Here is a 25,568-nt window from a genome sequence, read left to right as displayed (position 1 = left end):
TATATTCATGATAAGTGATAACTAATTAAGCATATATTTTATATTGATAAAAGTAGGTACATTCTGTAAGCCATAAGGTACATATTTTTTTTCAAACACTCGACAAATCACAAAAATAACAATAATCTTTTTTTACTAATAAAAATATATTATTTTTAAAAATACAGTTTATCTGACTGCTGTCTGCAGTTGTTGCCTGTTAGTGCTGTAGACAGCATTTAGAATTAAGCCACTCCGAGCAAACAAAATTTACCGCCACCCTTCTTTTTAATTTATTTAATATATTATGAGCTTTGATTTTTTTTTGTAAAAATATTATATGGTAAATAGCCAACGCTTGAATGGTAATTCTTAATCAACTATAATGATATAAATACATTAAATTGTTTTAATTTTATTTAACTTTATAGGTCTATCAATTGTCACTTTTTTTTTATTACTATTTCTATATTGTTATTTGTTGACCATATCCTGATAAATTAATATATTAATATATTATGATAACCATGTTGAAGATAAATAATGTTTATAAAGGTTACATAAATAAATAAAAACATAACTATTTATACCATAGTACAATTAATAAAAAATGCAAAACAAAATTTTTTGTATTAGTAATAATTAAGATAATACATTATATAAAGGATAAATTATTAATATTTTTTTCTACATTTTATTGAAGCAAATTCTTCAATTTTACACATGATTGTAATCAACTTTTGAGGTCAAATCCGCTTCTATAGTCATCATTGTTGACATTGTTAAGTACGCGTAACGTTTTAATTGTAAATAATATAAAACGGAATTTTTTTTGTCAGATGCAAGCCCTGATCGCACGCCGCTGGATTGGCTGCGCGTAACGCATTAACACGGCCGCCGTAATTGTTAGTCTCGGACTGTACGTTGTCGCACTAACACCGGCGCGGCGTGCGCAAAAATGTATTGTTCGTTGTGCACAAATCGCATTGTTACACTTTGTGGGCCACAATAGGGCTATCATTGGCATAATTTTTTATTCTATGTAGGCTATATTCTATGTTATCTATTTAGGAATTTTCTATAATCATATTTTTTATAATATCGACAGTGTCCGAACCGCCGCTAATATTGTTATTTTTTGTTGTGCGTTTACACCCAATTACATCGTCCTGGCGAGAATCTCCACTTTGTACATAGGATTTATATTATAGCAAGTCTGCGCTCCACAATCAAGACGTGAGTTTATTATTATTTATTACATCATATTATTATGTATTATTTTGTCGTGTCCGTACATTTTTCGTATTCGTCTAATATTGCCGTCGTTAATTTCTTTATAATCTTGTGTATAATTCGAAACCCTGTCAATTATGTATAGTTACCTACTAAATGTTTACCAAAACTTGCTGTTATTTGTTATATTATAACTTTAAGGATACACAAACACACGCTAAGCATCACTTAGCTCTTCAGTGTTTGCCCGGCGAACCCGACCACTGCTGTTCGAGCTGGTACACACCAAGTTATTCCTGTAACTATTACCTACCTATTTCTAGAGGGAAAATGTAAACTGGGCCCGCGGTTAACCTTTTTCGTTGTAAATACTCGGCCGGACATTTTAGGTAGGTAGTAGAATTATAGATAGATTGTAAAATTGTATTACATTTATACAACGAATTTCATACTATGAATAATGATATGAAAATGAAATGAATTTTTGGAAGATAATGATAATTGTCTCCTCACCGCGGTGTCCTCTGGGTAAATGGTTCTCAAAAATATTATACGTATATTTTTATTCGGGCCAGGTTTACACGTCGATCATTTTTACCCGAACAAAACACAGCCCGAGTTTACAAATAGACCTTTTGAACATTTTTTCCCCTTCAACCGAGTTTACAGTCGCCCATTTCTAGGTGTTATTGCGTTAATAAATAATTGGTAAACGGGCGCGCGTATTAAGACTTTAGGTACGTTCCCGGCCCGATGAGGTGTGTTTTGCTAAAAACGCAATCAGATTTTATATTATTTTATTACATTACAATTTCTCATCGTATTTCGATCTTCATCAGTACAACTTACGGTGGTGTCTGATGCGGTTTATATTCTGGTCAATGTCGTTATTATTATTATTATTATTATAAATTAAGGTCAAATTCTGTTTTTTTTTTAAGTTTTCAGGCTTTATTAATTGATATAAAATAAAATATGAAACTGAATTTGTATCAGAAATGTTGGTTGGATAATCAATTACTAAAAATGATTAACAATGATCTAGGAAATTTAATGCGGCTAACAATATGTTAAAAATTGTTTTGTTTCTATATTATATTAACTGTCATTGGTGTCGGATTGTAATGCAGGCCGCGGGGAATATTATCTAATAAAATGTTGAAAACACGCTACAATCATTTCTATTTAAAGTGGCTATAACTCTGATATTGTTCAAAATGATTTGAAAAATACAATATTATAATATTTGATTTTTTTAAACAATGAAACAAATTTTTATTTTACTTCTCATTAATTTAAAATGTTTTTTAAATATATGATAAACGTATAAACAACCGCTTCCTATATAAATCTGTGATGTATTGTATGTACCTAATGCAATTAATATACTCACAAACATAATTTATACAACTAATTAAATTTAACAAAAGGCAAGTGTGTGTTTTTATTTTTTATACGGGACGGTAAAAATGATTATATTTCATACTTCGGAATTTTTTCCCTATCAAAAAACTTGAACATTTAATTCGAGGTTCCTCAATAGGTTGTTATTATAGTCACTAAATATAGTGTAACAGATTTAAAAAAAAAAGTTGCATGTAAATTATCAATAATTGTTTACGAGCGTCTAAAGGTAAAATGTTGACAGACTTCGTTTAAATCACGAGCATTTGAAAATTATTCTGAGTTAGAAAATAGAAATTCATAAAATAATTAGTTTTTATATTTAAGATTTGAAAATTGCTGCGATTTCAATAGATTTTTATAATTTCTATCTTTAGATATACTATCAGTTAATATTTTCATACATACTAAGATATCTCAGAGACCTCTATAACAGTTTTAAATTATAATATTGTTACCTACATCTATAAGTAATCGCATAGTACAACTATACCAGTAATTGCATGATTACAATTTCTATGTAAAATTACAAATTGTTTACAGTCGTATAGAAGTATAGAACTCTATTTGTGATCTTGCTAAGTTTAAACAATACAACTGTTATTTGTATTGTATATATTTAGTTACTTCTCAGACATGTAGCACAGCTGAAATCGTTCGCAAAACTGATGATAACAATAATATTATGTTTTAATCGTGTTTCGAAATCACGACCACTGCCGCGCCCGCTCTAAGGTGATATGATTTGCTGCTCTCATGGTTATATATTGTTCCTTCAACAATAGTATAAGACATAAATTAGTTGTTCCTACAAAATGTATTTTGCCCGCTAACATTTGGTTTTATGTGTTTTGTAAGTTGAACAAGAATGTATGTGTTTCTGTTACATTATTTCTGTAAGCATTAACAGATCAAGTTTAGTAGTAAACACAATTGTTATTGTAAAAACAACTAATAACAGCCAACCGAAATTGATTGGTATTCTTAATTGAAATTACTGCTATCCCTGAGCCAACTGCTTTTCATTGTTGTTATTACCATAAATTGGTTATCAGAATTAATTTTTTTTTTCAGTGATTAGGTACCTAGGTACTTTCTTTAAATTTTAAAATATAGGTAGGTATCTACTAAATTATGTTTAAGATATTATGTTTGTGACTAATTAATTAATTGATTGTGTGATATTTATATGTATTATTTACATATATGTACCTGATGACGACGGATACTAATAATTTATAACTTGTCGTGGGTATTAATTTATATTAATGCATTCCAATAATACAATATGCAATTATTATTACGGTGACGCGGCGACTTGGATAGGCGATTCTGCTACAACGCCTAACGATAGTAATAATATAAATAATATTGCAGGGTTCGTTCTGTGTCGTGAAGTATTATTTCGAAAAGCAATTCGGTAATGAAGCATATACCATAATATACCTAATATACCTAAAATATACCGTACTCTGCAGCTATTTTCTATTATTTTCTAATAATATATTCTAACCGTTGAAGACCCGAACTTCGCTGGTAGGCACTGCACATTACATTTCGAAATATTTTTTTTTTATTTAATAATTTTACCATCAAAAACACAACAGACGGACACGTTACCATAGCGGCCAAGTCTCGGATCACGATTATATTATAATTGAATTTCGAATCCATGAGAAAAGGGATATTATATAGTCGAAATGGACCAAAAAGATAACGGTCGAGATTATGATATTACAATATTAACTTTGTTGTTATGTAAGCGTGCGCGTATTCGGTAATGTATTATACCTGCGCGCGTGGTATAGGCCTCTCGCACGAAATCGGTTACCACCGCAAAGAAATATATATAATAACACGATTTATTTTCTCACGTGACCATTGTCGTGTAGTTGTTGTTGTGGTCATTTTTTTTATACCCCAAACTTTGGTTGCGATTTCGCCATTTTCTCTCTCTCCCACCCTATGTGTGTGTGCAGTTTGAGTGTGTAACGAAGACGTCGTCGTAATTATTCGCTTTTCTAGGTAATTTATTAGTTGTGGCTTAATTACTACAATCTCGAGTGGACGTGGTCCGGGAGGAGAGGGGACGACAAATTAATGGTTCGGACCCTTTGGCGAGCGGCGTGTGCGTTTATGCTTAATACGAAATGGGATTCAACATATGGTAAACGAGCAGCGAAGTGAGAGATCCTTTTTCGAAGTGAGATCCGAAATCTGACAACGATTTTGCTTAAAATGAAATCTACTGATGATTTGACATGATATTTCATTGAAATTAACCGGATCTCATGAAATGCGGAAAACAAGAAATATATTGTGTGTAATTTAGTATCGGTGTGTTCCATGTAGGGCGCACCACTATCGATACGTACATAAAAACTATTTAATATTGCAGCACACTATGCATGGATATTTACGCCATCTCCGAGATCTAGGTATCGGCAACGTCGCATTAATTATTAATCCCCAGATCTAATATAATCGATTCAAAACCATATTTTATTACAATATCGTTTAAAGTTTAAACTAAAACATAATTTATATCGGCTTCGTAGTAGACTCGAGAACGCTCAACTGGAGCCATGCAAATGTTTAATATTTTTTGAACCACGTGCGAGCAGTCTATTTTACAATTTTTACAATAAATATTATGTACAATATTTTGGATAGTTTATGATATGAAGTACATACTAACAATAATATAATACAGCCTAAATTTCATCATGACATCATACCATCGACATACTCAAATCGGCCGTATAATATACATTAATATTATAATACGTATCACTTCCTGTTCATTTCCACTTTGCTAGTTGTAGTAAGATACCCTCGCAGTCGGGCAGACCTACATAATGTTAAAAAGTATTTTTCATTCAGAAAACACACATGCATCTGTATACTTGAAACTACCTAAGGTAGAAGAAATGAATATCAAAAGTGGCGTCGATCACCTAATTTATCTATGACATCTGCCATAGAAGATTTTTTAAATGGGGGGAGGTGTCTACTTAGGGTACTGCTGTGGTCCGCGGCTGTGGATCTAGAGTAATACGTACTAGTTAAATTTTGTTATATAATAATATTATATTTAAATCGATCTCGTAACGAATTCTAACACAACCTTCTTATAAAATTGAATGTAATACGTAAAGTGTATTATACATTTATACTCCTACGGGTCTCGTAACGTTCTTATTTATATTTTGGTATTTCGGTGTACAGTGATTTTAAAAATAAATCAAATAATATAATGTCGATCTCACAGAGTATACATTAGCTGCCTTGTGTATATGAGACTTTTAATATGATAATTATTATATTTAAACAGATCTCTTAACGAATTGTAATACAAACTGCATACAATATAATAATATGATACACAAAGTTTATGCTACTGTGATCAACGGATCTCGTAACGTTCACTGTAGTGATGTTAAAAATAAATCAATTTCTACAATGTGTATCTCGCAGAGTACTTTACCTTCCTCGTGTGTGTGAGACTGAATATGATAATTTTTATATTTAAACAGATCTCTTAACAAATTGTTAAAATAAAACACAATCTTCATACAAAATATAATACGCAAAGTTTATACAATACCTACTGGCTATACTGTGGTTAACGGATCTCGTAACGCTCTTATTTATATTTGGTATTTTGGTGTATAGTAATTTTAAAAATAAAAATAAATTTCTATAATGTGGTTCTCGCAGAGAACTTTAGATACCTTGTTTTTGTGAGACTTTTAATATGATAATTATTATATTTAAACAGATCTCTTAACGAATTGTAATACAATTTTCTTACATATGAATACACAAAGTCTATACCACCGTGGTCAGCAGAACTCGTAACGTTCTTATTTATGTTGTATGCATAGGTAACGTAAAAGTTGGTAACTTGACCATAGTTGACCACTTGGAGCAGTTTTCAAAAACATGGATTTCATGTATAATTTGTTTTGTGTATACCTAGCGTGTACCTACCACTACATGTTTATATTAAATAATTGTATATTCGATATTTTTGAATTATTGCTAACACCTTCCACAAATAAGTATATCTACTGTCAACATTACACTTCGGAGCCACTAAAGCAACGTAAAAATTAGCTTCGTTATAAGTTAGTAATTTAGTATGTCGAAACAACACGTCATGTGGGTACGATACTACGATGTACTCTTAATACGAAATGAGATCTAACATATTAACTAAAACGAGCAACAATATACGATATGAGATCCAATATTATTTAATAAGTATGAAAAATATGATATTATAATAAAATAAAAATACAAAATAATATTGGACGGTTCTATTAATAAATCACATTTTAAATAATTTTAAAAATAATAATATTTTCTTGGTAAGAAACAATTGCCCGCAGGATTATTGAGACGTGATTGGTCGGGCGGTGGTAGTCGTATATGGCCGGCCAGTGTTTGGACGACCGAGATCATTATCAATATTACGTTCGCGTAATTTTAGTAATGGTAATAATTGAAATAATGACTAATGAGTAATGACATCGACGTCGTTTTAACTAATATTATCGACGGATCTCGTAAAACGTATAATAGAAGACTCGTTGAACACGTCTTGTGGTTATTAATAAATATTATGTTGAATTGAAAAACATGGATCTCGTACGGCACTTGTCTTGTTTTGTATATACCAGTGTGTACCAAATATATTTTTTGGTTTTTAACAATTTGAAAATAGCCATTTTGTAGAGTTATCTACCTATTTATAATATGGAGAAAAAACAATTATCTTATTCTGATACTATGACCGCTGTACCGTAAAATATAATTTATATACGAGTAGGTTTATTAAGAAGGTACTTCTAATATTAAGAGCAATTTACGAATAGGAAGTAGGTATACGCGTAGATACCGCCAGCCGCTAAGTCAACAATAATTACTATAAGCTAGTAAACTAATAATCCATTAATGCGGTAGGTATCTTCTTATCACACTTAGTAATACATTATAATGTTGCTAAACTATCATTATTAGTAATACTAAAACTATTAGTATTTTACATTTGCTAGGTGCCGACTCCGGCGGCGACAATATTAATTTTTGTCGCAGGTCTACGCCGATAAGGCATAGAGACGTCTATAAAAAAAAAGACTCCACCACCGCCGCCGCATGCTGTTTCCCGTCAGGCCGCCGCCAACAGAGGCCTACCGCCGGGGTACGCGGACTGTGATCAATTAATATTAGTCGTCGAACTCTCCGTTTTGTTACTGCTGCGGCACGTAATAAATTTACGCGTTGCTTAGCCATTCGATAATTCATATTGATATTACGGAATATCAATACCTGAGTGCATTTGCCATCGGTGGCATTATATTATCGTGAGTGCGATCTGGTGAAATCCAATCGGACGACGAACGTGCGTCGGACATTCGGGTCTGCATGTACGAGGTGTCATCTGGACATCACATGCATAATTAACGTGGTTCAGCCATCGACCAAAATCATGAATAGCGGGATTCGAACGGGCCGACAGACGTTTGCAAGGTTATGGTCGTATTGGACATCCTTAATAAAATTCATAAAAATTGTAAATTATTCAATATAGTATTATAATTTTTACCTACGTATATTACAATTAACAACAGTCAATGATATAATATTTTCAAAATAATCAAAATTAACATGGAGATTAATAGAGTCCAAGTCCACTGTGTCATTGAGCAAAATGATCCAAGTCCAAAACATTTCATTTAAATCGTAAAATAAACAATTATAGGTAAGCTATAATTAAAAGAAAAAATATTCATCTTATTGAGAATATTATAGTCTATATAATTTAAAACAAACCTCGTTAGTATAACCATTAAATTGAATTCACACCAGCCATTTAAGTAAAATAAAAATAGTTGAAAAACGGTTTTTTGGCTCTCCTGAAAAGTTACAATAATGGACTTGGACTATTTAGCCTCTCAGGTATACAGATAATATCTGGTAAATGTATATTATACTGTTTGCATTACCATAAGCAAAACTCACGAGTAACGCGCTAACGCCACGCGGGATGGCTAAAAATTAAAATATAATATGATTTTGCTTCCATACATATGCAGAGCGAATTACACCCAAAATGAGTTAATTAATCATAATTTTTTTAGGTTATTCAGCTAGTAATTATATAATTGAAAAATAAGCCAATGAACATAAAATGGTACATGTAATTAATAATTTATTATATGAATACAAAACAAATACATAGTTATTAATTATAATACAAGGTGAAAAAAAGTAACAATACAAAACAAATACATAGTTATTAGTTATAATACAAGGTGAAAAATAGTAACAATACAAAACAAATACATAGTTATGAGTTATAATACAAGGTGAAAAATAGTAAAAATACAAAACAAATACATAGTTATTAGTTATAATACAAGGTGAAAAATAGTAAAAATACAAAACAAATACATAGTTATTAGTTACAATACAAAGTGCAAAATAGTAACAATACAAAACAAATTCATATATTATTTATAAAAATATGAGGTCTCCTCCCAGATAACCACGCTCTTCTACCGAAATGTGATATTAATAGTTATATGGAAAAAATTTATAATACGGTGCAACAATATTATACTAGAACAGCCATAGAGGAATACAGAGCTCACAAATCAGTGAATAAACACAATACAGATGTATGTGACTTACGCAGACACAATTCAAAATATATTTCTTAAACGTTATCCTAAAACGGATAAGACGTTTCTTTGTCCGCTTGTTCAGATAAAGTTGAAGTTAGCGAGTGAACAAGCGGACGAAGGGACGCTTTATCCGTTTCCATATGGATGTATGTTTGCATTTGTTTGCGTTCGTTTGCGTCGATTGATCACGACGGATACTGTCCTGCACCAATACGACATCCTCCGTACTTTGAGTTATTTCTTCGTAACTCAAGACCGTTTCGGTTTGCGTCGGTTGATCACGACGGATAGTGGCCTGCACCTATAGGCCTCCACCCATACGACATCAACGCAACATGCCAACGGTATGTTTGGCATTGACCTCCATTGCCTCCTAATCTTCAGCCCGGCGAAATCACCTTGACATCCCAACTTAGCAAAGTCTGCCGACCAGTTTCTCAAATCGTCGAAAACCTTATGAATTAATAGTTGCTCTGAGGACGGCGAGCAAATTTCGGCTTCCGACATATTATTACTCTTTACCACGGCAATATTTGACATGTCTTGTAACGTTTATAATACAATAAATTATTTATTATAGAATATTCTTCGATTATTTAACAGTAATGTATACAATATTAATTTTTTACACGGAAGCTTTTATGATATAAATAATTATGGTTCAAACACTATATTATACTACCATAACAACGCATTATTCAACTAGGATCAACTAGACAAAAAGAAAAAAAAAGGTTATATATCTATATAAAAATTTTATCGAAATTACAAAGACTTATAAAATGGTAATGTGAGTTTTACTAAACTTCTTTTATAATTTATTGGTATGAATATTATGAAAATATTATAATAATAGAAAATATAGAAAATTAATTGCCCACATATTTCAATATTTGATCCGCCTAATTTGATCAAGTCAATCCGTAACAACTAACATAATAATATATTATATAAACGTAATTTTAAAATTAATGTCAATACCTGTTACTGCGTATAACATCTTATTTGTTTCTATATAATATGACTACAGTATATCTATGTTATGACTCCAAAAAGTAATCTTTGATTAGTACTACAAGTACCTACTACCTATATATAATAGTAGTGTATAGCACCATAACTGACGCTCATATTTACTCTGCTATTTAACTACCTACCCTGCTGGTAATTGGTATGTCAGTCCGTAAGTGTTTCAAAAGGTTTAAAATCTGATATTTTACCACCTTGTGTCCAATTTACTATTTTAAATTACTATAAAAATGAACGAATAACGATATCGATATGGATTTATATATGAAGTTATTTGAAATATAATTCAATACCACTATAAGATGATTCCTAAAAGCAACAAATATAATCGGTATTTTAAAAATACAGAAACACTATTGAATCATTTGAAAAAATGACCTACATTTTTAGCAACCTATAAGTTATAGGTTATTCATAAATAATTCGTAAAATTAATTTTTATTATAAATGTATTTATTTACACACTTTCAATTTTTTTAATAAGCTATTCCGATTCGTTTCCGAGATAGCTTAATACAAAATTAAAAAAGTGGGTAAGTGGATGTCACTCTGCTGTACAGTAGGTTACAAGTGGGTCACTGTAATGGATGGTGTTAAATTTGAATTTAATGATATAATAATTCGTCTATACAGTTCAAGACTGCAACAACTCAAAAAACAACTTTTCCAGGATAGCGAATTGAAAAATCAATGAATGTTTGGTCAACTATAAAATATTAAATAAATTAGCTAGGAATACAATTTTTGGTACACACGTAGGACTTTAGTTAATGTTTCCATTATTACTAATATTATATAAACATATGAATTATTTTAAGATATGATCCATGGTCGCGTTGAAGTCCGTCTCGTGCTTGACGAACTTATCCACCACCTAGCCTGACCACCCCAGCCACATGCCGCTGATGAATATCGACATGGTCGCTGCGGGAACAGTCACATGGTCATAATATTTATTATCAAAATATAATCTATTTCAATAAAAGGAAATGTGTGTGTGTGTGTGTGCGGGCGCGTGTTTATACGTGGTCTATCCGAAACGTCCGCGATAAAGTCGCCGATTTAGAAGACGGTGGTCAGACATACGAAAAAAAGCCTTCTCGCAATATAATAATGGATCACAATTTATTACTGGCCGCAGGGCTCTTCTGAACTATTGTGCCGATCGCCCGTTCGGTTCCCGCAGACGTCTTTTATAATAATATTACAATATTATACAGGATAAATTACCAAGCATGTTTACTTCCATTTTTTCATTGTAATTATTTATAATTAATTTACTCAAATTTTGATTTTTGGAATTATTAAATATACTCATACCGTATTTAAAAATACTCGTCTTACTTAAACGGTTTAATAGGAATGTCGTGGGATGATGAACTTTTTTTCATTTAAAAATCAATCTTTTTTCATTATAAATTATTAATCAGAAATATTTTTAATAATTTTGAAGAATCTAGATAGAAATTTTTTCAACACGAAGTTAAAAACTAATGTCCATATGCATTAGTTATAGTCAATTTATGTGTCACATAACACATAGTTTAACATGTCTTATCTGAAACAGAAATTGACTAATATGTAAGTTTTTTGGACGTCATCAATAGCTTTTTTTAATGACTGAGGAGAATAATATTGATCCCATTTTTAGTGTAAATAAAAAAAAAAATATTTGCATATCATAGGCACCTAATTAAGTTAATGTTTTTACACCACTTTTAAAATTTAAGAAAAGAATATTTTAAAAAATAAAAACATTGATTTAGAGAGTTTTTTTAATATTATAAATTAGATGTGAAGCTGTGTTGACTATTGAATGATATCTTCTAACATTTTTCAAAGCTGCACTAGTACCTACACTAGTATTCTATATCAAGAAAAAAAATATGTTGTATTAAAATTACCTAACTTGTGACACCAATTTCAACTCGAGACGTTGTCCACTTGTCCCATTAAAACTATTTTTTTCCACGATAACAACAAAAATTACATACCTATAATTGATAATAATGTAATATTGTATAAACATTAATGACGTGTAGTCGCTGAAATTAATGCCGGAACCCACATTTACATAAAGTTCTTTTTATTGGCACGCAATTCGGATGTAGCCTTTTATCCAGTAGCGTATTTAGGAGGGGGGGGGGGTGATGGGGGGCAATTTTTTTGAAGGGTAGCACATTTTTGTGGGAGCTTTTTTTTTAAAACAGATTTACAATGATTTAGGTAACAAAACGTTCTATTAATATAAAGCTATTCTGTGTAATCAATGTCCACATCATCTAATAATACGCGTTTGTCGTCGAATACCAAAACCTCTTTTGCTGTGCCCAAACTAAACTTTTCATATCGGCTATGGTGTTAGTAACATTGTACTGTCAGTACAAGATGGCCGTACCTATATCAAATATGATAAATTGTACAAGAGATCGTTTTTAATATTTAATAGCTTACAGACTACGGTAATTTGTAAGTTATCTTCAGCCACACATAAGTATAACAAATTGTATTCGAACGTTTCTTGTAACAAACTTATACTTTTTAAAACTTAAATTTCCAGAAATAGTATTTATTTATAAAACCAATAAATATTTTGAGATAAGGTCTTATTGCATTGATCATTTTATGAACGAATATTTAATATTTATATTCACATACTTTTCTAATAACAAATAATTATTCTGATGACAATAATATTATTATTATTGTATTTCATACATAATATTAGATGATATTAGAGCGATGAAGGCAATAATTTTACTATAATATGTGATGTTTTTTTTGGGTGTGTGTCTATATATACATGATAAATATTTAAAAAGAAATAATGCTTCGATGTTCAACTTAAGTATCTTTTATAGTGGGAAAGTGAATATAGTTGATACTTTAAAGAAGTCAAAAATAGCAAATTTTCAATAGTTTTCAAAAGCGACAGAAAACAAAATAAATTGATGAAAAACGGGATCTTTACGCAAAATACAAGTTTTTGACAAAATTGATTTTGATTGTTTGGTGGAACTAAAAAATAACCGTAGATACATGCAATTTTTTTAAATTATAAATTATAAATTATTATCATTGGACGATATTTTCGTTTTTATATATATATTATATTATATTATTTTATATATTTAACTTTTAACCATGATTTTGATGCAAGAAGGCCATATATACCATTATGCGACTTTTATCGATGTCTTTTTCAAGAAATATTAACTTTTAATATGTTTACTATTTTATAAATAGATAAAAATAAATTAATACATTTTACAATTTGCTTTGATTAGTTTGTTATCACTGGCACTCGATAGATTTTTATACTACATGGTTATACTATTACTATCACTATTATTATGTGGTATACATGTGTTGTAAGATTTTTATGGGTGAGAAAAATTGCCACTAAAAAAAACTATCGGGGGGAGGAAGAGGGCATTAAAAAAATGTGTACTTAGGGCAGCATAATCCTAAATACACCACTAAGTTTACCTGTAGGAATTGTGTTTTTTCAAAATAATCAACTAAAATAAACTATTTAACAATTTACACTTTATTTACACAAAAAATAGTATTTCAATAATACTCTACTGAAACTTAAGATCTAGGACACTGATGAAACCATATTTCTGATGATTAATGTCTGATTGTACGGTTTGTATACCTTTGATACATTTGGGCGAACAAATTTCTTTTTCTGTCCACATTAGGATAAATCTAAAAGAACATATTTTATATTATTATAATATTATATTTTACATAATAAAATATGGCTGTAGGTAGTGACAATGGTATAAATATTTTAAAAACATTTTAGATATATCATTACACCTAAATCAAATTTTTGACTATGTCTGGATTCTTAAAATTAATTTTTAATATGCTTATTTTTATTTTTAAATCAACTTTGCCTGCAGATGTTTTGGATCATGGTCATATACAAATATACAACTATGCAAGTATAATTTTAATTGAATGTATAGGTACAATTTCTGTGATGACTGCTACTAAATATTCTTAGGCGCCTAATTAAAAAAATACCTACCTACTTGTAAATAATACATTAGATCTAAGTAGAGTTGTGAATTTAATGATATTACACGATTTAACGACGAATGTTATGTCTGAATTAAAAAAAGGTGAAACACATAGGTCACATATTGGTTCAAGACATTATCATAGATATTAAATACAAAATTTGGTTTTACCTATATTCGCAGATGTTTTTCAAAACTTCCATAAAAGATAATAAAAGTAAAATAATTTGATATTTAAAATTTTTGTTCACATCAAAAATTTAGCGTGTATAATTAATAATTTTAGAATGAATATTACCGAAATGTGCATGTCGATGATAATTCTGTCAACAGCAAAAATCAATTTTCGATATCAAAGTGAAATTCTAAATATTTTTTAAGGCCAATACTCGGCAAGTAATAATTTTCATATGTAAATGCAATAATACAATTTGGAATTTCACTTTTGATTGATGACACATACTCAATGTGAAAATTGTTTTTTACGGAGGAATGATCCATAAGGTACGCTAAAAGTGAACTTCAGAAAAAAAATTGTATACCGTAAAATGGGGTAATTTTGATACATTTTTACTGTTTTATAACAATTTTACTTTTTATTTTATGGATAACTTCTGTAGTATTAACGATAAAACTCTCAAAATTAAATATTAGTTACAGATAGTTATGATCAATATTTTAACGTTTTAATTTTTAAATTTCTGATGTTATCTTTTGAGATATCAATCTTTATAATAGCTATCAAAGTTACACAACGTAGTGGGCAAATTTATACCTATATTTCTTAATGTGATATCAAAGTAACCCCATTTTATGAAAAAAAAATTAAATCATCATGGTACTCTGGTGAATAAAAATATATGGGTACCTATTAAAGTTATCCCGTGAAATCAAAGTTACCCCATTTTACGGTACTTTTATGTGGGCGTGATTTTTTTCTAGTTTTACGACTTTATTTTTTAAATTGTCAATATTGCCTTTTTTTTGCTTCTTTGTTTGAGCTTTGTTCCAAACTACATTTCCTGACTTTCTCTTGTCAGCCTTAACCCTGTCGTCAGCTCCTGGAAAATAGAAATTACAAATGAAAAAAGTATTTTAAATAACCCTTTAAAATTATACAAATTACAAAGTCGTGTCAATATATATATTATGCGCTAAAAGCGAATTTCTGGAAAAAAATTGTATACCTTTATGTGTGTGTGATTATTTTTCTGGTGTTACGTCTTTATTTTTTATATTGTCAACATTGACTTTTTTTTGCTTCTTTATTTGTACTTCGTCACAATATAAACTTCCTGACTTTCTCTTGTCAGCCTGATTTTAAAGGGTTATTTAAAATACTTTTTTCATTTGTAATTTCTATTTTCTAGGAGTTGACGACGGGGTTAAGGCTGACAAGAGAGAGTCAGGAAATATAGGTTGTGACGAAGTTCAAACAAAGAAGCAAACAAAAGGCAATGTTGACAATTTAAGAAATAAAGACGTAACACCAGAAAAAAAATCACACACACATAAAGGTAGGTATACAATATTTTTCCAGAAATTCTATTTTATCCCATAATATATATTATTTCCAGTTCGTATAATTATCATTAAATCAATATAAATTATAAACCTACCTATTATATGTATACAATATAATATTATGAATCTATTATTGATTACAACATAACTTATTATACTATTACAAAATATACCTACTTTTTCATGGTTCCACCTAGGTACCTACTTACCATACAGTTGCACTAAATCTCAGGAGCAGAGGGCACTTTTTGTCTACTTCCTTCCAATAATTTGGTGCTAGGTCGTAGGAATATTTATGTGGCTATGTGGGTTTTTATGGTATATCCTTGTAGCTGGTAGAGGTATATATACTTATATAATAAAATTGTATGACTTACTCATATACCTAAAGCAGTAAATATAGACATTTTTGACTGGTAAATTAAATTTCTAGGTTTGACCCACGTAAAAAAAAAAGATTTGGGACACTGCTATATTAGTAATAGAACAATGGAAAAATAAATAAATAATTAATAAAATATCCTTAGAAATAGATGCTGACAGAATGTCTTCTCTTATAACCATTCATTCTGCAGGTTATATAACAATATCTATATTATTTATCAATGAATTTTAATTTAACACATATACACACCCATTGCTGCAGTGTTACAGTGACCTACTCAATGAAGACTGACGAGGTAGGTTCTTACATATAGATACACTCAAACCTACTACTTATACGTCAGAACGACTTAAGACTTCCCCGGTTTCTCCAACTGTTATCACATTTAATTAAATACGTATTACTACTACTTTCTATACCAGAACTTGAAGACTGGCTATGTTGAGCTCTTGCAGAATCCGAAGCAACTGTCTCGGTTATTTTTCTTACTTTGCAGGGCTTTACACGCCAGGTACTCTAAAAATGAATAAACATTTTTCATAGAAAACTATATAGATATTATACCGTATACCTAGCTTATTATTATTCATCGTACAACTTCAAAATGCTATATTGTATATATTTTTAATATATTTAGCCCATCCAAGCCAAAAGTTAAAATTGCGCCTATGTCATTACGGGTTAAGAAGTTATATAGGACAGTTTATATAGCTATTTAATAATTTATAAATAAAATATAAAAAAAGTCTGATTCTACGCGCTGTTCAAGGGATACAAGATTTAAGTAAATAAGCAAAGGATGGTAATAAATGTATGTGGAGTTCTGGATATGAACCATATGACTTATATTGGTACTTTACATTAATAACATTATAATAATATATAGGTACATACTCCATCCTTCTTTAACACCAGCTTTTTTATTTGTTTCTGCTCAGGCTTTTCCACCAGTGCAGGCTTAGTGATTACGGGCAGGGAAAAACCCGCCTTGTGGGCCTCACGGCGTTTAGTTTTGTCGGAAGTAGATTTTCTACTTTCTATATCAGAACTTGTAGACAGGATATGTTGAACTGTTTTAGAATCCAAAGCAACTGTCTCGGTAGTTTTTCTTACTTTGCAGGACTTTACATTCGAGATACTCTAAAAATCAATAATAATTTTTCATTGAAAACTATATAGATATAGATACCGTATACCTAGTAATTCATAATTAATTGGTCACTTCTCGCGTATCATTTTTAAAAATGATATACATATCTAATACACGTTAAGCTAAATATTAATTATTATGGTAATTAATGTCATCGTATTATCGTATATACGATATTATAGACCCACTTATACACGTTTAACTCTAAAGGCAAGAGCATTCTCTGCAGAGAAGTATACGTAAATATAAGAATAAAATATCAACTAAAAAAATACTGAATACAATTAAATATAGTGTACCTATAGGTTTATTTATTAGGAATATATTATACTACCTATTAATAGGCACCGTGAGTGAGAAAGTGTCTCGGTTTAATCGAAGCTGACCGTTGGAAAAGAGTTCTTTTATATTCAAAAAAGCTCCCGGTTATTTGCCTAGAGGTTCGGAGAACAAAATATAAAATCTCATATCGATGAATGAAGGTTCAGATACATCGGTACCACGTGGTTATCTTGAATTTTTCGTAATATCTAACTAAATTTAAATCCCCTTCAAATTATTACAATTGCAATGAAACTAGTCTCTAGATATTTCGAACTTTTTGATAGCTCAAACTGCAGTGTGTCTTTAGTTTCGACATAACGAGAGTTTAATGTATTAGATTCTAAGTTGAGCAATAATTGTATTTGTTTAATATTATATTTAAAAAAAAAATCAATTATAGCAAGTTCAAAGTACAATAATATTGTTCTGTTTACACATAAGTTTTGTGTAATCATCGGATAGTGAACTACTTGAAAGTATGAATATGCTTAGAAAAATTAAAGATATTTTAACAAATATTCCTTTAAAAAATAAAAGGCAAATTTATGTAAGTAAATGAAAAAAAATAAGGGTATAAAACTATTACATCTATTATTATGAAGTCATGTCAGGTAAAAAAGGTGTTAATTTAGATATAACGCCTACCTTATTGAATTGTTTTAAATATGCACCAATAACTAGTGTTGACATAAAACGTAGTTTTTTTTTGTACAAACATATTTTCAGTAATAGAAGATTTAATTTTAATGAATATAATTTGGAAATGTATCTTATTATCAATTTTAATTCCAAAAAGTAAAATTTATTTAATTTTTTTATATAACTTGAATTTTTATAGTTCAATTTATTATGCAATTTTTACGTGTTTTTTTTATTTAGGTATATTTTAGTTGGGCACTAAGAACATAATAATAATAATGATATAAATAAAAATAATTACATTATTTATAAACCATAAACTTGGTTTGACATTTTTATAAATATTTAAAATGCGTTTATACAATTTCGCGATTTTTATAATAAAAAATGTATCTAGATGGATTTATTTAGATAAGTAAAAAAATTATCTAAGATAAACGTTTAGATACCTTATAATTATTTATCTAGATAAGATAAAAGACGAACAAATAATTATCTAGATAAGTCCGAAACACTCATTGTAAGGGCCTGCTTGCCTTTAATATATTCAAACCACCCAAGCCAAAAGTTGAAATCGCGCTTATGTCATTACGGGTTAAGAAGTTATAGGACAGTTTATATAGCCATTTAATAATAAAATATAAATAAAGTCTGATTCTACGCGCTGTTCAAGGGATTCAAGATTTAAGTAAATAAGCAAAGGATGGTAATAAATGTATGGGAAATTCTGGGTATGGACCGTATGATTTACATTGATACTTTACATATTTTATAATATTACTAGCTGATCCCGTGCACTTCGTTGCCCGTTAAATGTATCAACTCTATATGACTTAAAGTTTGTTCAATTCGTTATTTAATATTCAGTGTATAGTATTCAAAATGTATCTTAACTTTTCCGTTTCCCGGAATAAAAATTCTGATACGCAGCAGTACATTAACAGGTAGGCAATCTACCTGCGGTAGATCGCGGACCCCGTGCTGTTTGCATGTACGTATGATTTAACTTCAAAGTATCACATTTTTACCAAGTTTGTCGTTTGTACTTAATATAATCAATTTATACAAAATCCTATTCTAACCTAACCGTACTAAAATCCGATGAATGAAATAAAAAAAAAATTTTACCCTTTGTAAATATTAACCTATCTTCTTCCAAGAGGTCTAATTTACCAACTAACTATATAAATACACAGACTATAACTATACAGACTAAACTCTGGAACTACTTATTAGATCTTATTTATCTTATTTGACAAAAGACAATAATACAAATCAACAAATATGCCCGATTAACCAATAGCAACCAATATATTATACACAGGTGGATTTTCACGTATTATTGGCAGTGAATAACTATAATCGTTAATTACTCCACTAAAACGCAACATTTTTGAAAATCCTTTCTTATTGCGCGGTGAAAATATGAGAAGAACCTCTATTCCAAATTTCAAGTCCGTACGTTGAGTAGTTTTTGAGATACAGCGATCAGTGAGTCAGTGGTATTTGGATTTTATATTTATAGATAACTAATTATTGACTAACATTTTCGGACTTTATTTATGCCTAAAACCTGCTCCGTGATATCCTCTTTCATTTAAAAAAACTGCATGACAATTGGATAAGAAGTTTCGAAGCCAAACCGTAACAAAGATTTCCTCTTTTGCTTGATTTCAGTTTTATATATATAGATAATTACTCCATAAGCATACTCCATCCTTCTTTAACACCAGCTTTTTTATTTGTTTCTGCTCAGGCTTTTCGGCCAGTGCAGGCTTAGTGATTACGGGCAGGGGAAAACCCGCCTTGTGGGACTCACGGCGTTTAGTTTTGTCGGAAGTAGATTTTCTACTTCCTATACCAGAACTTGTAGACTGGATATGTTGAACTATTTTAGAATCCAAAGAAACTGTCTCGGTTATTTGTCCTAATTCGGAGGGCTTTACACGCGAGATACTCTAAAAATCAATAATAATTATTCATCGAAAACTATATAGATATTATACCGTATACCTAGTTTATTATTATTCATCGTACAATTTCAAAATGCTATATTGTTAGGGCCTGCTTGCCTTTAATATATTCAGCCCACCCAAGCCAAAAGTTAAAATTGTGCCTATGTCATTACGGGTTAAGAAGTTATATAGGACAGCTAATATAGCTATATTTAATAATGTATAAACAAAATACAAATCAAGTCTGATTCAACGTTATTCAAGGGATTCAAGATTTAAGTAAATAAGCAAAGGATGGTAATAGAATATGTATGGGGAGTTTCTGAGTATATTACTATTATTTTATCTGTCGTAAAAAATAAATTAAACGCGCGCAGCGTAATGAACCGTATGATTTATATTGGTGATTTATATTTAAAATATTATAACTATATATAGGTACATACTTCATCCTTCTTTAACACCACCTTTTTTATTTCTTTCCGCTCAGGCTTTTCCGCCAGTGCAGGCTTAGTGATTACGGGCAGGGGAAACCCCGCCTTGTGGGCCTCACGGCATTTAGATTTGTAGGAAACAGATTTTCTACTTTCTTTACCAGAACTTGTAGACTGGATATGTTGAACTCTTTTAGAATCCAAAGCAACTGTCTCGGTAATTTTTCTTACTTTGCAGGGCTTTACATTCAAGATACTCTAAAAATGAATAATAATTTTTCATTGAAATCTATATAGATATAGATACCGTATACCTAGTAATTCATAATTAATTGGTCACTTCTCGCGTATCATTTTTTAAAATAATATACTATTAGATATGTATCTAATACACATTAGGTTAAATATTAATTACTGTAGTATTTAATATTATTAATATTATCGTATACGATATTATAGAAACGTATCTACGTTTAAGTTTGAATGTTTAACTCTAAAGGCCAGAGCAGAGTAAAAGTATATCTAAAAAATACTACCTACTACTTATTAATAGCTAGGCAACGTGAGTGAGACAGTGTGTCGGTTTGATCGAGGTGGTCCGTTGGAAAAGTGCGCTTTTCTATTCAAAACAGCTCCCGGTTATTTACACTATAGGTTTGTAGAGTAAAATATTTAGCCTCCCCCGACTTAGCCATAACGCTCCCAAAAATCTAGGGCATACAATTTAAAAAATATATATTGTAAGGGCCAGCTTGCCTTTAAGATATTTAGCCCCCTCAAGCCAAAAGTTGAAAATGCGCATATGTCATTACGGTTTAAGAAGTTATAGGACAGTTAATATAGCTGTTTAATAATTTATAAATAAAATATAAATCAAGTCGGATTCTGAGCGCTGTTCAAGGGATTCAAGATTTAAGTAAATTTCCAAAGGATGGTAATAAATGTATGGGGGATCTGAGTATATTACTATTATTTTATCTGTTTTAAAAAATAAATACAACATGCGTGGCGTAAAGAACTGTATGATTTACATTGGTACTTTATATTTATATTATTATAAGAATATATAGGTACATACTTCATCCTTCTTTAACACCAGCTTTTTTATTTGTTTCTGCTCAGGCTTTTCCAGCAGTGCAGGCTTGGTGATTACGGGCAGGAGAAACTCCACCTTGTGGGCCTCACTGCGTTTAGTTTGGTCGAAAGTAGATTTTCTACTTTCTATACCAGAACTTGTAGAATGGATATGTTGAACTCTTTTAGAATCCAAAGCAACTGTCTCGGTAATTTTTCTTACCTTGCAGGGCGTTACACGCGAGATACTCTAAAAATCATCGAAAACTATATAGATATAGATACTGTATACCTAGTTAATTCATAATTCATTGGTCACTTTTTACGTATCATTTTTATAAATAATATACATATCTAATACACATTAGGCTAAATATTAATTGCTGTAGTAATTAATGTCACCGTATTATCATATACTATAGAAACTGCCTAAATATTACTCCTTAATATATACTATGCCCCAACCCCCTTAAGTGTTTAACTCTAAAGGCCAGAGCAGAGTACAAGTATATTTAAAAATACTACCTACTACTTATTATTAATAGCTTGGCACCGCGCATGAGACAGTGTGTCGGTTGGATCGAGGCGGACCGTTGGAAAAGAGCGCTTTTCTATTCAAAACAGCTCCTAAACTCAATTGAAATCCCCTTCATAAAATTACCATCGCAATGTAACTCGTCACTTGATATTTCGAACTTTTCGATAGCTCGAACTACAGTGTCCCTTTAGTTTCGACATAACAAGAGTTTGCCGTATTAGATTCTGAGCTGAGCAATAATTATTGTGATTGTTTAATGTTACTTATTAAAAAAAATCAATTATCGCAAGTGCAAAGTACAATAATATTGATCAGTTTACGCATAATATAAGATACCTACTTACGTAATAATAAAATTAAAAATATTATATTCTTAATTTGGTCATTAAATGTATTATAAAATAGGAATATAATTATTTATTAATTTGTTGAAATATTATACGGGTTTGGTCACATTTACATGAATTATATATATAATTCTTACTTACTTAGCATTCGAAAATACTATATTGAACACTAATATTAATTAATATTAGGTATATAGATATATCAATTAATATGCGTAGATAGGTTAGCCGAAACATGATTTTTAAATGAGTTAAAGGAAATAGAACAAAACGGATCAATGTTTTTTTAATTATTTATTAAGTTCATTATTGTGGCGTGTTAGTAGCATAATAAAATAGTATATAGTTTGAGATTTTAAACAAAATAGATTGGGTGTGAGCTGAGGATAAGTTGAATGATAAACGGGTGAAGAAGTTAGGACAGTCGATATACAGCCATTTAAAAATTTAAAATAAAATATAAATCAAGTCCGATTCTGCGCTGTTCAAGCCGTTCAAGGTAGTCAAGATTTAAGTAAATAAGCAGAGGATGGTAATATGTATGGCGAATTCAGGGTATATTACTTTTATTTTATCTGTATTAAAAACCAGATAAAATATATGTAATGAACCGAATGATTTATTTTAGTACCTACATTATATTAAAAATTTGTAGTTTTTACTTAATTCCACCTACGGTGGATTAATATAATCAATTAATACAAAATCCTAACTTAACCTAACCGTACTAAAATCCAATAAATAAAAAAAACCAAATTTAACCATTTTTAAATTAGCCTATCTTCTTTTTAGAGGTCTAAATCACATTCATTTATATATATATATCAGTCCTTTCATTCGCAATGTTTAGAGCCCTAGTTGCATTATGGCTTTGTCGTGAAGTATTTTATCGCCTTGGTCGTGGCATGGTATTGTTAATGAGAATATCGGCACAATAAAACAAAGTTGTACGTATAGAAAATGCGCGATTGTGTAATATTATAATATATTTATTTTATTTGGTTTTTTGTTTATTTAAGTGGTTGCTATTGATTACAAAAAAATATTATAATTATTATTATTATTATTATCAATATATATATAAAAGATAATTATTTCTCCTATAACTAATAGCAACCATTTATAAACAACAATTTCCAACGTAAATCTCAAATTCCCCGTTTGAGCACATCCCCTGGTTGGACCTAGGCGGATGATTTGTGAATTTAAACCATCCGGGACGTCACCCAAACGCATACAAATAAATTCATTCAAATCGATCCAACCGTTTAGGAGGAGCTTAGTCACGATACACGTACAGTAGAATTATATATATCAAGATAAAACATACTCCATCCTTTTTTATCACCAGCTTTTTTTTTTGTTTTGGCTGAGCCTTTTCCGCCACTATAGGCTTAGTGATTTCGGGCAGGGGAAACCACGCCTTGTGAGCCACACGACGTTTAGTTCTGTCGGAAGTCGATTTTCTGGTGAGTTCATCTGCGGTCAAGTTTTCTCTAGGCAACTATAACAAACAGGATGTTGTAATATATTTTCAAGTGCAATCAAACGTTAAGAATAAGGACGTTCGTGAAACTTTTTCCTGAAGTTAGGATAGATTTACACGTGTGTGTTGTGTTTTGGCAGAATTTCTAATGAGGCACCCGTAGGTTTCTGCCGTGCCCCGGGTGGGGGGATGGCGGCACTTGTTCTCCGGACACCGTGACTTGCCCTAAGAAAAATACCGCCCGCGGCCAAGGTATCGAACTCGGGTCGGCCACTCCGTCTCCCAAAGTTAATAGTTTAATAAATATAATATACCTCGTATACCGTTCTAGAAGTCCGTGGAACCATGGTCGGTTGAATACCTAAAAAATGAATACGAAATAGGTATTTAATACACTATCTAACTATTATTATAGGTACCGATTATAATATTTACAGTATACATAATAATATATTATAACACGGTCAGTGGTTAAACTAGTTAAAGTTAGGGAGGCAAGATTATGCGTCCTATTTAATTTATAAAGTCTCCAAAAACCGTGCGGACGCCTAACAAGAAATTATTACTAACGTGATATTCAATATAAATTAGTTTTTATAAATATAGAAACGAAATTAACATAGAAGACAACTTAAGACTTAAAGTTACCAACACGGGACGTCGGGGCTCGATATTGATGTCGTGATTCGTTCAATACAACATCAACAGTCACATTAAATTACCCAATTCAATTATTCATTCATGTTCGTTATAATCAATAAAATAACTGTACATTTTAACGAGATATTACTTGTTGTACATTAAATGCTTATGTAATTTAACTAGTTTAAACTTTAAATTAATAAAATAAATTATAAAAAAGGCTTAATAATATATGTAAGATAATGTCTTTTCATTTGTTGATAAGTAAAAATATGTAAGTGGTACGCGGATATAAAAAGGTTGGGAACCGCTGACAGCTGTCCTATAATACCTACATTATAATGTACGAGTAAGTATATGTTTTATACAAAAGTTCTATTAGGTACTTATATATATAGTTATTATTTGCTTAAGTAAATAATTAAATACATTAAACGACAAACGTATTTGAAATTGTAGATCCTAAGTACATACTGCAGCTACAGTACTACCTAGTTAAGTTTTCTAACACTTATAGAATATTATGTGTAATAGTAAAATAAATACTTAACCCATGCATTAGATTTTAAACTGCACTTACTTATGTTTTGATACTTTACGTTTGTAGTCATCGTGTAACTTTATCTGAATCAAATTGAATCGTAAGTAAGAAGTTTTCTAATCCAGTAAAATATACTAGTAGTGGGTGTCACAAACAGC

General features: G+C 30.3%; 1 protein-coding gene across 4 annotated transcripts in view; it reads left to right on the top strand.

Annotated features, from left to right (window-relative positions):
- Positions 1-907: 907 nt before the first annotated feature.
- LOC132946253 (ring canal kelch homolog) overlaps positions 908-25,568 on the top strand; it is a 45,977-nt gene continuing 21,316 nt past the window's right edge. For 2 of the 4 annotated variants that reach the window (XM_061016148.1, XM_061016144.1), the window contains exons 1-2: positions 908-1,215; positions 15,742-15,888. The gene's annotated coding sequence lies outside the window, so the exon portion shown is untranslated. The remainder of the gene's footprint in view (positions 1,216-15,741; positions 15,889-25,568) is intronic. The other 2 variants (XM_061016150.1, XM_061016145.1) reach the window with 1 other exon arrangement.

This window comes from Metopolophium dirhodum, chromosome 6 (assembly GCF_019925205.1).
Source record: "Metopolophium dirhodum isolate CAU chromosome 6, ASM1992520v1, whole genome shotgun sequence".
In the NCBI taxonomy this organism is placed as follows: Eukaryota; Metazoa; Arthropoda; class Insecta; order Hemiptera; family Aphididae; genus Metopolophium; species Metopolophium dirhodum.
This window is presented reverse-complemented; position numbering and strand designations above follow the sequence as displayed.